Below are 11866 nucleotides of genomic sequence, written 5' to 3'. Positions count from 1 at the left end.
ATTTCTTCATACATTTTACATTTTTACCAGTAGGATCTCTTATTTTCTAATTGGTTATTGCTGATATATAGGAATGTTGGTGATTTTTGTATTCATATCTCAGATCTTGTAACCTTGAACTCTCTAATGCTAATATTTTATCTGCAAATTCTTTTAGAGTCAATATGTGGATTATCATATAATCCACAAATAACAACTGCTTTGTCTCTCCTTTTTCAATTTCTTACTTCTTATATATATATTTTTTCTTATCTTATTGCATTTTCTAGGATACCCAGTAGTTAATTTGAAGACACCTCTATTTTATGCCTGATTTAAAAGGACACTTATTTTTTTATTATTCTGTAATTAAAATCTTTCATTATTCATTTATATTTCAATAATTATAGCTTTCTCTTCTTCCTGTTAGTGTTAATATATGAAATTTTAACTGTACACATCTAGAAACATTAAAAATTGGTTTAAGGAAAAAGATATTATGTCATAGTTAATGTAATAAAGATTCCCTAAAGGCATGATATTATAAAATCAGTTTACTGCTTTACAGAATTATAAAGAAATTTAAGTGGATTTTAGCTGTAGTCTGTTTTTTTCCTTGAGGCCACTGATCAGACTTAGTATTTTTACATGTAATTACCAGAGTTATCAAGTAGACCAGGTGTTAGTAACTGAAATGATGGTAACTCCATATTAATCATCTTCTTGTACTCATATATATATAGACTATATATAGACTAAGCTTTATTTAGAGTGTTCATTTGTATACCTTAAATAGGTAAAATTTCATTCTTATGTTTCAAAGAAAAAATATTTCTGTCTGTAATTCTTAATAGGGTAAATTATTAACATTTTAATAATGTCAGCTAGGGTCTTCTTGACAGATGTCAGCTAGGGTCTTCTTGACATTAAGATTGTGGTAGGAATTATTCAAGTACACACATTTAATGGCTGAGAACTTCACAAGATTTCTGCTAACCTCTGGTGTTAAAGCACAGTTCAGTTCCTTCATCTGTACTATCAAGTACAGATATTATATTCTACCACCATGTCAAAATTAGTATAAAGCTCAGCCTTTATGCCTGATTGGGCAAGAGAATTCATTACACCAAGAATTTTATAAATTGGTTTATGGGTTCAGATTGCATCAAATTCCACACTGATTTCCACTGACGTGCAGAACAAACAACTGTTCCTCTATTATTTTCTGTCCCCTGGTGCAGCGTTACAGCATCTAGACCAAGTTCCTTCTGTGTCTCAGCACCTGTCCTTTTTGTATATTTTAAAGTCATCTTTTATTTTTCCAGCCTTGTTTATTCCCACAAGCCCTCAAAAAATTGAAGCAACAATCATGCTTTTCCCTCCCCACATGAATCTTTAAAGGCAAAAGATTCATTCAATTATGAAGAGAAGCATGACTATGGATTTAAAGTCATCTTTAAAAATAAAATTGCCACTTTTTTCCATATAAAAAACACATCACTTTGTACAACAAATTAGTAACTGTTTCCAAGGTAACATAATATTTATAAACTTCTTACATGTGCATCCTCATCATTTCTCTAAAACAAATTCAGTTTTGTCGTAATTTCACAGTCACATTTTTAAAGTGTTCGGTACTACTAGAATTAAACCTTTTTAACTTCTATCAAACAGTCATATCCAAAAGAACGTTACTCATTAAAACCACACTATAAATCATATTTTCAGAGCATGAACCCAGAGAAGAACATAGCAGAAAATGAATAATCTATGCAGCTTGATGCCTTTTCACATATTGATTTACATGTCACTTGTCTGCAATTATTGTTTAAATACAATTCACTCTTTCCCAATAGGATACTATTATCATTACTGCATACAAGGATCAGACTTACATTAAAATGGTTTAAACCCAAGCCCAACTTTATTGTTGTTTTGTTGTTTTCACTTGGAATATTAAAGATTATTTTAGCACAAATGGAACACATATACTTGAACATTGTAGCCATCTGTATTGAATTCTATCATTCATCTGAGATCTTCTTCCTGATATTTATCAATATAAGATTGGCTAACCCTTCTCGTGACAAGTGTAAGAGCATGTTGATGGCCTGAAGACCATCACCTATACGGTTTCTGTCTGTTGCACTGTTTGTACAGGGGAATCCTATAACAAAGATGCTAAGTATGATTTCCTACTCTGAAAATTAAACGTTTCACCTATTTTTTAAAAAAAGAAATTAAAGAGGAATCTCAAGCCAAACCAAAGATTCCTTCCTCCATGATAACTGGCCCCAAATAACCCCACATGGGATGGACATGCTCATTCATTTTTGCTTCATTCTCTGTCTTCAAACTGGAGACAGTAATCAGATGCAATTATTAGAAACCCCGACTTCATCATTCCTACCCAAGGGTGAAATGGCCTAGAGTCAGTGCTTCCAATTACGCTGGGTGGCCCAGAAATGGACAAGCTGATTTACAGATAGCTGTGCTTAGTTCTATCCCAAAGGTCCCAGAGGAAACGCCTGGAGCAGAAGCTGAATCTTCCTATCAAGTGGCTCTCAGCTCTGTCACTAGCTACAGAATTAAATAGAATGCTGAACCTGGAAGAGAGGTTTTTTTCTCTTACACTGTGGTCAGTTCTTAAATCACTCCGACATTAATAGGAAAATTCCATAGGCACACTTGCATGTCCTCATTAAAGTATAGAAATTAAAGAAGAAGTGACAGAGTAATCACTAAAACCAACGACAGAGGAGATGCCCATAGGAATAACAGACTCAGTTCACATTTTAAGTAGTTCAGTCTGAAAATTTCAAAATGCAAATTCCTTTTAGGGAACTGGTATCAAAAGCATGCTCGGTCACATATAACATGTCCCATGCTGTTTTGATCAATTGAAATTATTCTTACTATTTTGGGCTTTTTAAACCATTTGCTACAGAATTCTTCTTTTTGGCCATCTTAAAGAGGGAGTCAGTAAAAGAGTAAAATTTAACAGACTTAACATTGCTTTGTTTATTGTTGGGTAGAAAGTAAAGCCCTACCTGTTCTCTGCTTCCACGAGAAGCAGACACGCACACACACACACACACACACACACACACACACACACACACTCTTCTCCAAGGTACTTCATGGAAGCTGACTTTTAAAACAACTCCTTGTCATTTTGGACATAGTGCAAAATCTAGAACTTTATAATATAAAACCTACACCAAAATGGCACATCTCCTTTTTTATTTTCAAAGATATCAATTCTTTCCACATAAAGGAAGGAGCTGGAAAATGAAAAATGCTTTTTAGTCCATAGCCTGAGAAGTTCCAAATCTTTTTTGAAACCAACCATAAACAGTCCTGGCAAAAGGCAAAAGAGAAATGTCTATATTCAAGTGAATATTTGCATGTTTTTCAAGACCCACCATGATTAGATCTCTGGTTTTGATGCAAAGCAAAATGCTACCTAAAAGACAGTTTTCTGGAAAGAAACTTTTAATGGTGAATAAGAGGATGAGGAAGTTTAGAGAAAGAAATAAGAAATTTATAGTGTCTGACTTGTATAGAAAGAGAGAGTGTAAAGGGAGGCCTGCATTCCTCTGTGGAGATGTGATCTGCTATCTAAAGCTAGAATTTTAAGAGAAAATAGTACAGGAAAAAAATTCACATTCCATCACCTCAACAGCCCTCCCTTCCTTGGTAAGGGTATCTGTCCACCATAGCAAATGGTGCAGAGGAGAGATGCTGAGCATTTAATGTGTTTAATAAAATTATATTACGCTGCGGACTTGCATTTGTCATCCTTGTAAGGTAATAAAAATCTACCTTTCCTGAGAAAGAATGACACCTGTAAAACTGTTCCAGACAGGTTAAAAATTCTGAAAATGCAAAGTAATCATAAACCTACAAGACATCCAAAGAGGGTAAGATTCAGAAATCAGTGTGAAATTTTTGTTTTGGGGTAAACTGCAGAAGCTAGAGTTTCAATTGTAAGTAAAACAAGCAAACTTAGAAGTGCCATTTCTTTTTTGTGTATGTGCTTTAAAAAAAGAAGAAATTTCAGTATCATCATTAACAAGTAACATTTAATATAAGGATCTAGAAATAGTAGTTGAAAGTACCTGTCAAAGGGGGTGGGGGACAGGAAAAGGATGATGCATTGTAGAGGCCACTCAGAAATTCAGTTCAAATATGTATTCATCCAGACACAAGATGCTGCTGAGAGAGGTGAAGGAGGTTGATTTTTTTATGCATGTTAAGTGATTGAAGAACTAAGACAATGTGTGTACTATAGCATCAATTATCAGAGGAGCTCTGAGAAAGGAAAGATCCAGGTGAATAACAGACATCTGAGAAGGCTTCACGGAGAAGGAGGAACCTAAACTAACCTAAATGAGAAAAGTGGAATTTCAATCAGCAAGTTGGAGGAAGAGAAGAATGAGTTCCAGATGGGAAAATAGCCCAAACAGGAAGGAACTAATATTGTCTATTTGGGGCCTGAGATTGTCCAGGATAGGTAATAGTAGAAAAGGTTTACTTTAATATGTGAGGAGAGATGAGGTTAAATAAAAATTATGGAGAATACTAGAATAAGTAGTTTAAATGCTTTACATACAAAAACAAAAACCACAGCAACACTATGGGACCGATTTTATTAAACATTTAACTAGCATTACCTCATGTTATCCAAATAGCAACTCTAGAAACACAGGTAGTAATATTATCCCCATTTTACATATGAGGAAATTAAGGCTTGAAGTAGTTGACTAATATGATTGATAACATGGATATAATTTAGAAAAGTCAGGATTAAAACCCAGGTTTGTGATTTTAAAGCCCATGCTCCTAACTGCTATATTTCATTGCATCATTATAATTTTGTAAAATACATATCCTTGGTCTCTACAGGTATTTCACTAAAGAGAAATAAAAACCATTGCATTGATTAGAATCACATATGTATATGAAACAAGTTGAACATTCTCTAATGTTGAATGCAGGTAGAAGGAGGGATAAAAGAGATTGTAGAACAATTAGTCAGCTGGAGCTGTAAGCAAGAACAGCTCATGAGTGGCACAGGGTTTTATAAGCCCGGTCAAGGAGTCTGGACCTTATCCAGGATAATGGGGGAGCCATTGGAGCATCGGCAGTAAGTGGAATAATCACGTGTGCTTTAAAAACGTGTTCTGGTTACAGTGCAGAGAATGGTTGGATGAAGTTGGTGGTGGGGAACACTATTTAGCTAGCTGTAGAAGGAATCAAAGCTCAAGGTAATGGTGGCCTGACTTAAGAGGCAGAAATAATGGGCCTTGGTAACGATATCTAGGTTTGTGACTTGGACAATGGGAGACAGTAATTCTACTTATAGAGTCAGGGATCTCAAAAGGATAGGGAGAAATGATGAGTTCATTTGGGGACTTGATAAGTTTGAAGTGCTTCTGTGGCATTCAAGTAGACATATCTAATGGCTGGAGATACAGATATGATACTCAGAAGCGAGGTGTGGCCTAGGTGTCAAGATTTGTGATTCGTTAAAGCCATAGGAATATGAAAGATTATCCAGGATGAGTGTGCACAGTAAGAAAGGAAGGGGGAACTAAGACAAAACCCCGAAAAAACAAAAGCCTTTCAACAATAAAGGAAGAGGACGCTAAAGAGGAGAATTAGAAAAAATGACACCAGAGAGGAAACCTACTCTTGTGCGTGGGGTACTTGAAATTAAAAAAAGAGAGGTTTTTCAAGATGGAAGAAGTGACACCCTATAACAAACACTGATGAGAGCTCCAGTTAGATTAAGGAGACGCGAGACCACTGAGTCAGCAACTGAAGACATTACTAGTCATACATCCTAAAAGGATTAGAGGCCAAATTATAATGGATTGAGAGGTTAATTATTTTAAAAAGCCAGTGTATGTAGATTAGTAATTTCCAAAGATCAGTGCTGATGCCTAATCAAGTTTTCACAGATCAGAAGCAAACCCCCAAAACTAAAAGCATCAGTTTTGTTTGATGAAGCTAAATTACTCTATGAAATTGTTACCCTAAGATAATATCCCTCCAAATTTTTAATACTAAAAATACATTTCTGTTATAAAGTGAGAGTGTTAGGAGATAGTAGTAGTAATTTTCAAATACTCTTGCTAGTTGAATCTATATACCATTCCAAATTGCTGCTGAATTTCAAGTGTTTGATTCTAAAGGAATGGGTATCCAAAAGAATGTCTCAGCATTCCCTGATGGATAGAGGGGAGGTAGAATAAAGGGGAATGCTACATGTCTAGCAATGGCATTTGCTTCTTTCTAAGTACAGAGTATAGTTCTGAAGGGTCAGTAGAGAGGTATTTGCATTTTGTCTTTGGCAGTTTCATTATGTTGTCGATTATTACACTGCAATGTTCTAATAGGAGTTTCATCATGCATTCAAATTGAATAGAGGATTCATTTAGCCACCACAACGAATTGAGCTCAGCAGGCTTCACTTCAGGAACTTCTGTGGTGTCAAGTGGTCAGTCCTTCAGTTTTAATTTCTAGATATATGAGATGCAAATTCCATGATCTTTTCTTCTCTGATAGAGCAAATGGCTCCAATTACATTCTAACATATCCTTAACTGGGAGGTAAATCACATCAGCTTGGGATGTGGCAAGATGAATCCCAAAGAAAAGATTAATTACCTTGTAAAGGTATTGTATTATCTTAATTGTTCACATCACTCAAGCTTTTCTAATTAGAAAAGTAAATACCAACCTAGGCAGGTTTTGCCCTTGCACAATTAAAAAAAGGCTAAACATTTACATGAATTATACCTTTTCAAATATTTAAACTTGATAAGGCCAGCCATCACTTTATACTTGTTTTCCTGTCATCAGACTTCCCAAAGGTCAATTGTATTTCTCTTATAAAAAGTGAAAGAATAACAGTCTCCTATTAAATAACATAAATATTTCAGTGTATTGATGCTGCAGTCAAGCCTACCAGTCCACAGTCCTCCAGCCCACGATTGTTCAGTGGTTTCCAAGATCCAGGATGCTTTTCTCCATCTGATCTATCCCAAGCATACTTTTAGCCCAGTGGTTTATTTGAAAGCCCACAGGAGATCATACACAATTCCTCTGTCTTCTCCCTTCAAGCAGCAGCTGTCATTTCTTGTACAGAATGTTTCCCATTTCACCTTTGTCTCTGGATAAATTTAGTCCTTATTAAACAATCAGAATTGGATCCTGCCTCCCAGAACAACTCTTACCTCAGAGAAATTAATCAGACTCTCTCATGAGTTGAGTTCCAACATGTCCTAGACAGGCCTTGTTGACACCAGTGTATCCTTACTATTATGAATATTTTTCTTGATAGAGTACCCAGCATACAGTAGGTACTGAGAAGTGACCCACTGTCTCTGTGTTGGTTTCTGGTCTTCGTTTTGAAGCAGTGTGGTCTAGTGTTTGAAGAACAAAGACTTTGTACCCATACGGATATGCATTTGAATCTGGCTGTAAAACCAATTCTGTTATCTTGGGGAGAATGTTTCACTTCACTTTACTACAGAAGCAGAGGAATGCCTCCTTCCACTTCTGTAAAATGACATTAAAAATAATACCAACCTATTAGGAAGGTGTAAGGGATTAAATGATACCATGCATGTTATACACTTAGCTCAGTGCCAGGCACCCAAGTTCTCAATAATTGTTGGCTCTATTGTATTTTATTACTATAATTTATAGCCTCTTTACTGAAACTCAGTTTGAAATCTGTTTCTGAGGTCAGAATCAGAAGTGAAATATTCTTGTCATTTAAAAAGGTCATCTGAACTTGCCTGCATAGCAAATGCTTCTCTGGGTTTTAGTTCAGATGTGTCTCTTTCATTCTTACATCTTCAAAGAGGGAGACTTTCAGAGGTCTGATGGGCTGTAACACACTGTTTCTGTAGCTGGTTTACCAACTCATTGATTTGCAGCATTTCACTTAGGGCTGTTCTCTTTCTGACAGGAAGGCTTGAGGGAGATGATCTTAAATGCCAGGAGGATTTTCCACGTGGTCACAGGGGAAGAACACTGTGAGCATCTGGGCACAGCATACAGAGAAGATTTTGAGGGTTGTGAAGCTCCATTTGTGTGTTCAGTTAATGGACCCTTGGGCTTGAGGACAATGTACTGTGGAAGGTAAGAGGGGTTAATTCATCGGTAGCTCGATTTGTGGAACTAATTCTTCAGTCTCATTTACATTTACATTAGCAGGACGTCTTTAACAGTGAGAGAGCTGTGATGTTGGATGAAATCACAGCTAACATGTTAGATTTTATGGGTATGATCTCTTTGTGTTCTCTAGCCAGTTGCCTGGAAGCCATAGATCCTTATTTACCCTGACAAGCTCTGTTCCTCCAGTGTGGTCAAGAATTTCTCCCTAGATTTTTTTTTTTTTTTTTTTTTTTTGCGGTACGCGGGCCTCTCACTGTTGTGGCCTCTCCCGCTATGGAGCACAGGCTCCGGACGTGCAGGCTCAGCAGCCATGGCTCACGGGCCCAGCCGCTCCACAGCATGTGGGATCTTCCCAGACCGGGGCACGAACCCGCGTCCCCTGCATTAGCAGGTAGACTCTCAACCACTGCGCCACCAGGGAAGCCCAAGAATTTCTCCCTAGAATTTCTGTGTCACTCTTCAATCACTTTATCTTTAATGCCAGAACTTCTATCTAACCAAAATCTCTGATAACCTACCTTGATCTTCTCTTTACCCCTTCCCTACCTTTGATAAAAATTAATTTGACTCCTTTGAAAACCAGTCACAGTCTCTTAAGACATTGCTTATTTATGGCCATTTGTTCATGGTTCACTTTTTAAAAAAATTTTTTATCCGAGTACAGTTGATTTACAATGCTGTGTTAGTTTCTGCTGTACAACAAAGTGTGTCAGTTTTACATATACATACCTACACTCTTTTTTAGATTCTTTTCCCATATAGGTCATTACAGAGTATTGAGACAAGTTCCCTGTGCTATACAGTAGGTCCTTATTAGTTATCTATTTTATGTATAGTAGTGTACATATGTCACTCCCAGTCTCCTACTTTATCCCTCCCTTCCCACTTTAAAATCAGGTCTGAAGTATATGAAGTTGGTGCTACTAATCTAGTTATTGTGACGCTGAACAAGTCACCTAACTTCTCTAAACCTTGGTTAACCCATCAATAAAATGGGAATTATAACTTATACATGGTACAGTTGATTTGAGGACTACACAAAATCTTCTATGTGAAGCCTTTGGTGTTGATTTCCTAAACATTGTGCCTCCTACATTGTGCCTCCTATGCCAGAGAGAATGTTTCAGGAGACTTAGATTACTTGAAACCTGTTCCAACAGAGAAAGCAAGCACATCAAACTTTTCCCGATCTTGAGTTTCTGTTTCCTAACGTTTCTTCCTAAGCTCCAATCCAAGAGTAGATTGGGTTAGTCTACTTGAAAAAGTATTTGCACGATTTAATGCCCCATACGGACTTCAGCCAAGCCAGTGATAAAAGCAGTAATTGATCAGTACTAAAAATATTCCTCTAGTGTTTAGGCTCAGGTTAATACTTGTATACATAGGTCATATTTTCTCTTCATGACCTCATTCTTAACCTGTGTTCTAAATTCTTTTCCATACCTTTCCTAAAGATAGATGAAGATGCATCTATACCCAAACTGATTATTTAATCTGCTTGTGTTTTCATTATATTATTGCTGTCATGAGGTGGTGTCCTATTCTCAGGCCAATCAAGAATGAAGTATGCTTGGCCTAGCTGTGCCGGGAGTTAGTCATTCTTCTTAATCAAATTCTTGTTGCGTTCTTGGCTACACGTACTCTTACAGTTGAAATGATGCACAGCATTTCAAAGTACTGTCTCTATTCTCTTCTTGTTCAGCATCCTTCCCTCCTGAGGACTGGAAGGCTGGCACAAGTTCTTCCAAAATTAATATATCAACTTCTGCAGGTTCTATCAGCTCATCTTTACACCTCTGTAATCTTTCTGTAAGATAGACTCAGGCCATTAATACTTCTCACTCAATACTTAGCACAATGGCCAACACCCAGGAAGGGTTCAACAAAGGATAGATGGTATCATTATTACCATTCTGTTCCAGATACTATCCTGAGTGTTGCCAACACCAAAGTGGATAACCATAGTTATTATTTGCAGAGTTCATCTTCATTTTGAAGTTTTGCTTAAATTATGTCTCCATTAATGACAATAACTTTTCCTTGAGAACTCTATCTTTTCTTTCCCAATTTCCCTTGGATGCCATGAGCAGCATATCACAATTACTGGCTAATGCTGTTGGATAATACTTATAACCAATGAACTGAGCTCCTATGGTAAAACTTTCAAGAAGTTCATCCATTATTTCTCTTCTTAGCTCAAAGGAGGTTAAATATCATTTGCAAAATAAGGAACTAATAAGAATCTAACATAAACCGGAGAGTCCACAGGACTAAGAAGAGCAGATGCCCAGATGGCCAGTCATATTCCAGTCACCAGGCCGACCTTTGTCCCACTTTTCTATATGAGGATAGCTGTGGTTTGAAATAAATATTCAAGTGTTGCAAAGTCAAGTTGCTTGTATATGAAATATTCTGTGAGACTTGAAAATGGACATTTTCTCATTCAAGGTTAATAGCACTTAACCTAGAAAAGTAAATATGACCCATTTTACTCATTTCATCAGACTGAAATCTCCTTAAGAAAGAGGGCATGTTTTGCTCCTTGCTTCAACCTCACTGTCTTATACATGCCTAACACAGGTGATTCAATAAATATTCAATGAAAGAATAAATTCATTTTGCTGCCAATTTACCACCCAGGAAAGAACAGGTAGGAAGCAAGGAAATTTAAAAGCAGTAGGAAGTTTATTTGCAAGATTAGGAAAAGGCTATTCTGAACACATGGAAAAAGTTAAGTGCAGAATAAGAATAAATCCATACTGTCACCCTCTATAAATTCATATTTGTTGTTTATTTCCAATTGATAGTTATTTTCCCCCAAGTTTAGAGGTATTAACTAATGAAGAGAAAGAACTGAAATGCTGACTTCCTAAGATTTCAAAAAGTTGGGGGAGTTACTTTGCCTTTGTTCTTTAAGTTAGTGAAATCTTGTTCAAACACATCCACCAACCCTTCACTCAAATGTCACTTTCCTGATTGCTTTTGTTACGTGCCATTGAGTCATGGACATTTTATGGCTGACTCACGCAGTCGCGAGGTGATAAATCATAACCAGCAAATACCATCACAGAAATTACAAATGATAGACGGCATTTCAGAGGACTGTCTATGGGAAACCAGGTATTTATTTTCACTTTGTAGCCACTTCTAAACAGCCTGCATTTGGCAATGGGAGTTGTCAAAAAAGTCAGAAGTTACTGCTAGCTCACTGCTATTCAGGCACATAGAAGGAACTTGTTAAAAGTAGAGGATTTAGCTCCTTTGTTGTTCTAGCAAATTAAAACTGAAGTTGAGAAGTATAAATCTGAAGAGAAAGCAAAACCAGTATGAGGTTCAGGCCTTTGGTGAGGAAAATTAATTGTTGCCATTTGTTTTTTTAGGGATGCTTCCTATATATCTGCCTCAGCAGAGTGAAAAAGTGACATAAAGTGCCTATACTTTATACATGAATCACCACTTTGGACTCAGTTTATCTGAGTATTATATCATTGTAGTCTGAGAATTATACATAGATTCTGGAATAGCATTCGAGAGCAAATGTTAGATCCAAATACCCAACAGCTTTTAAATGACTAATTAAGACTATTAACTAGTGTGTCTCTAATGACCATTTGCTTTATATGTTTCACATAGTAACTTAGCCTAAAATTATGGTCTCGTCATCTGGGGCTTCCAAAACTATATTTCGTTAACAT

At 36.5% G+C, this 11866-nt stretch overlaps 1 non-coding gene across 1 annotated transcript; it reads right to left on the bottom strand.

Moving 5' to 3' along the window:
• Window positions 1-1302: 1302 nt before the first annotated feature.
• Window positions 1303-1419, bottom strand: LOC132518965 (U5 spliceosomal RNA). The gene has a single exon (XR_009540072.1). It is a non-coding gene; the product is annotated as a U5 spliceosomal RNA (small nuclear RNA).
• Between the last annotated feature and the right edge of the window lie 10447 nt (window positions 1420-11866).

This window comes from Lagenorhynchus albirostris, chromosome 3 (assembly GCF_949774975.1).
Source record: "Lagenorhynchus albirostris chromosome 3, mLagAlb1.1, whole genome shotgun sequence".
NCBI classification, from domain to species: domain Eukaryota; kingdom Metazoa; phylum Chordata; class Mammalia; order Artiodactyla; family Delphinidae; genus Lagenorhynchus; species Lagenorhynchus albirostris.
Note: the sequence above shows the minus strand (reverse complement) of the source record. Positions and strands in the feature narration are given on the sequence as shown.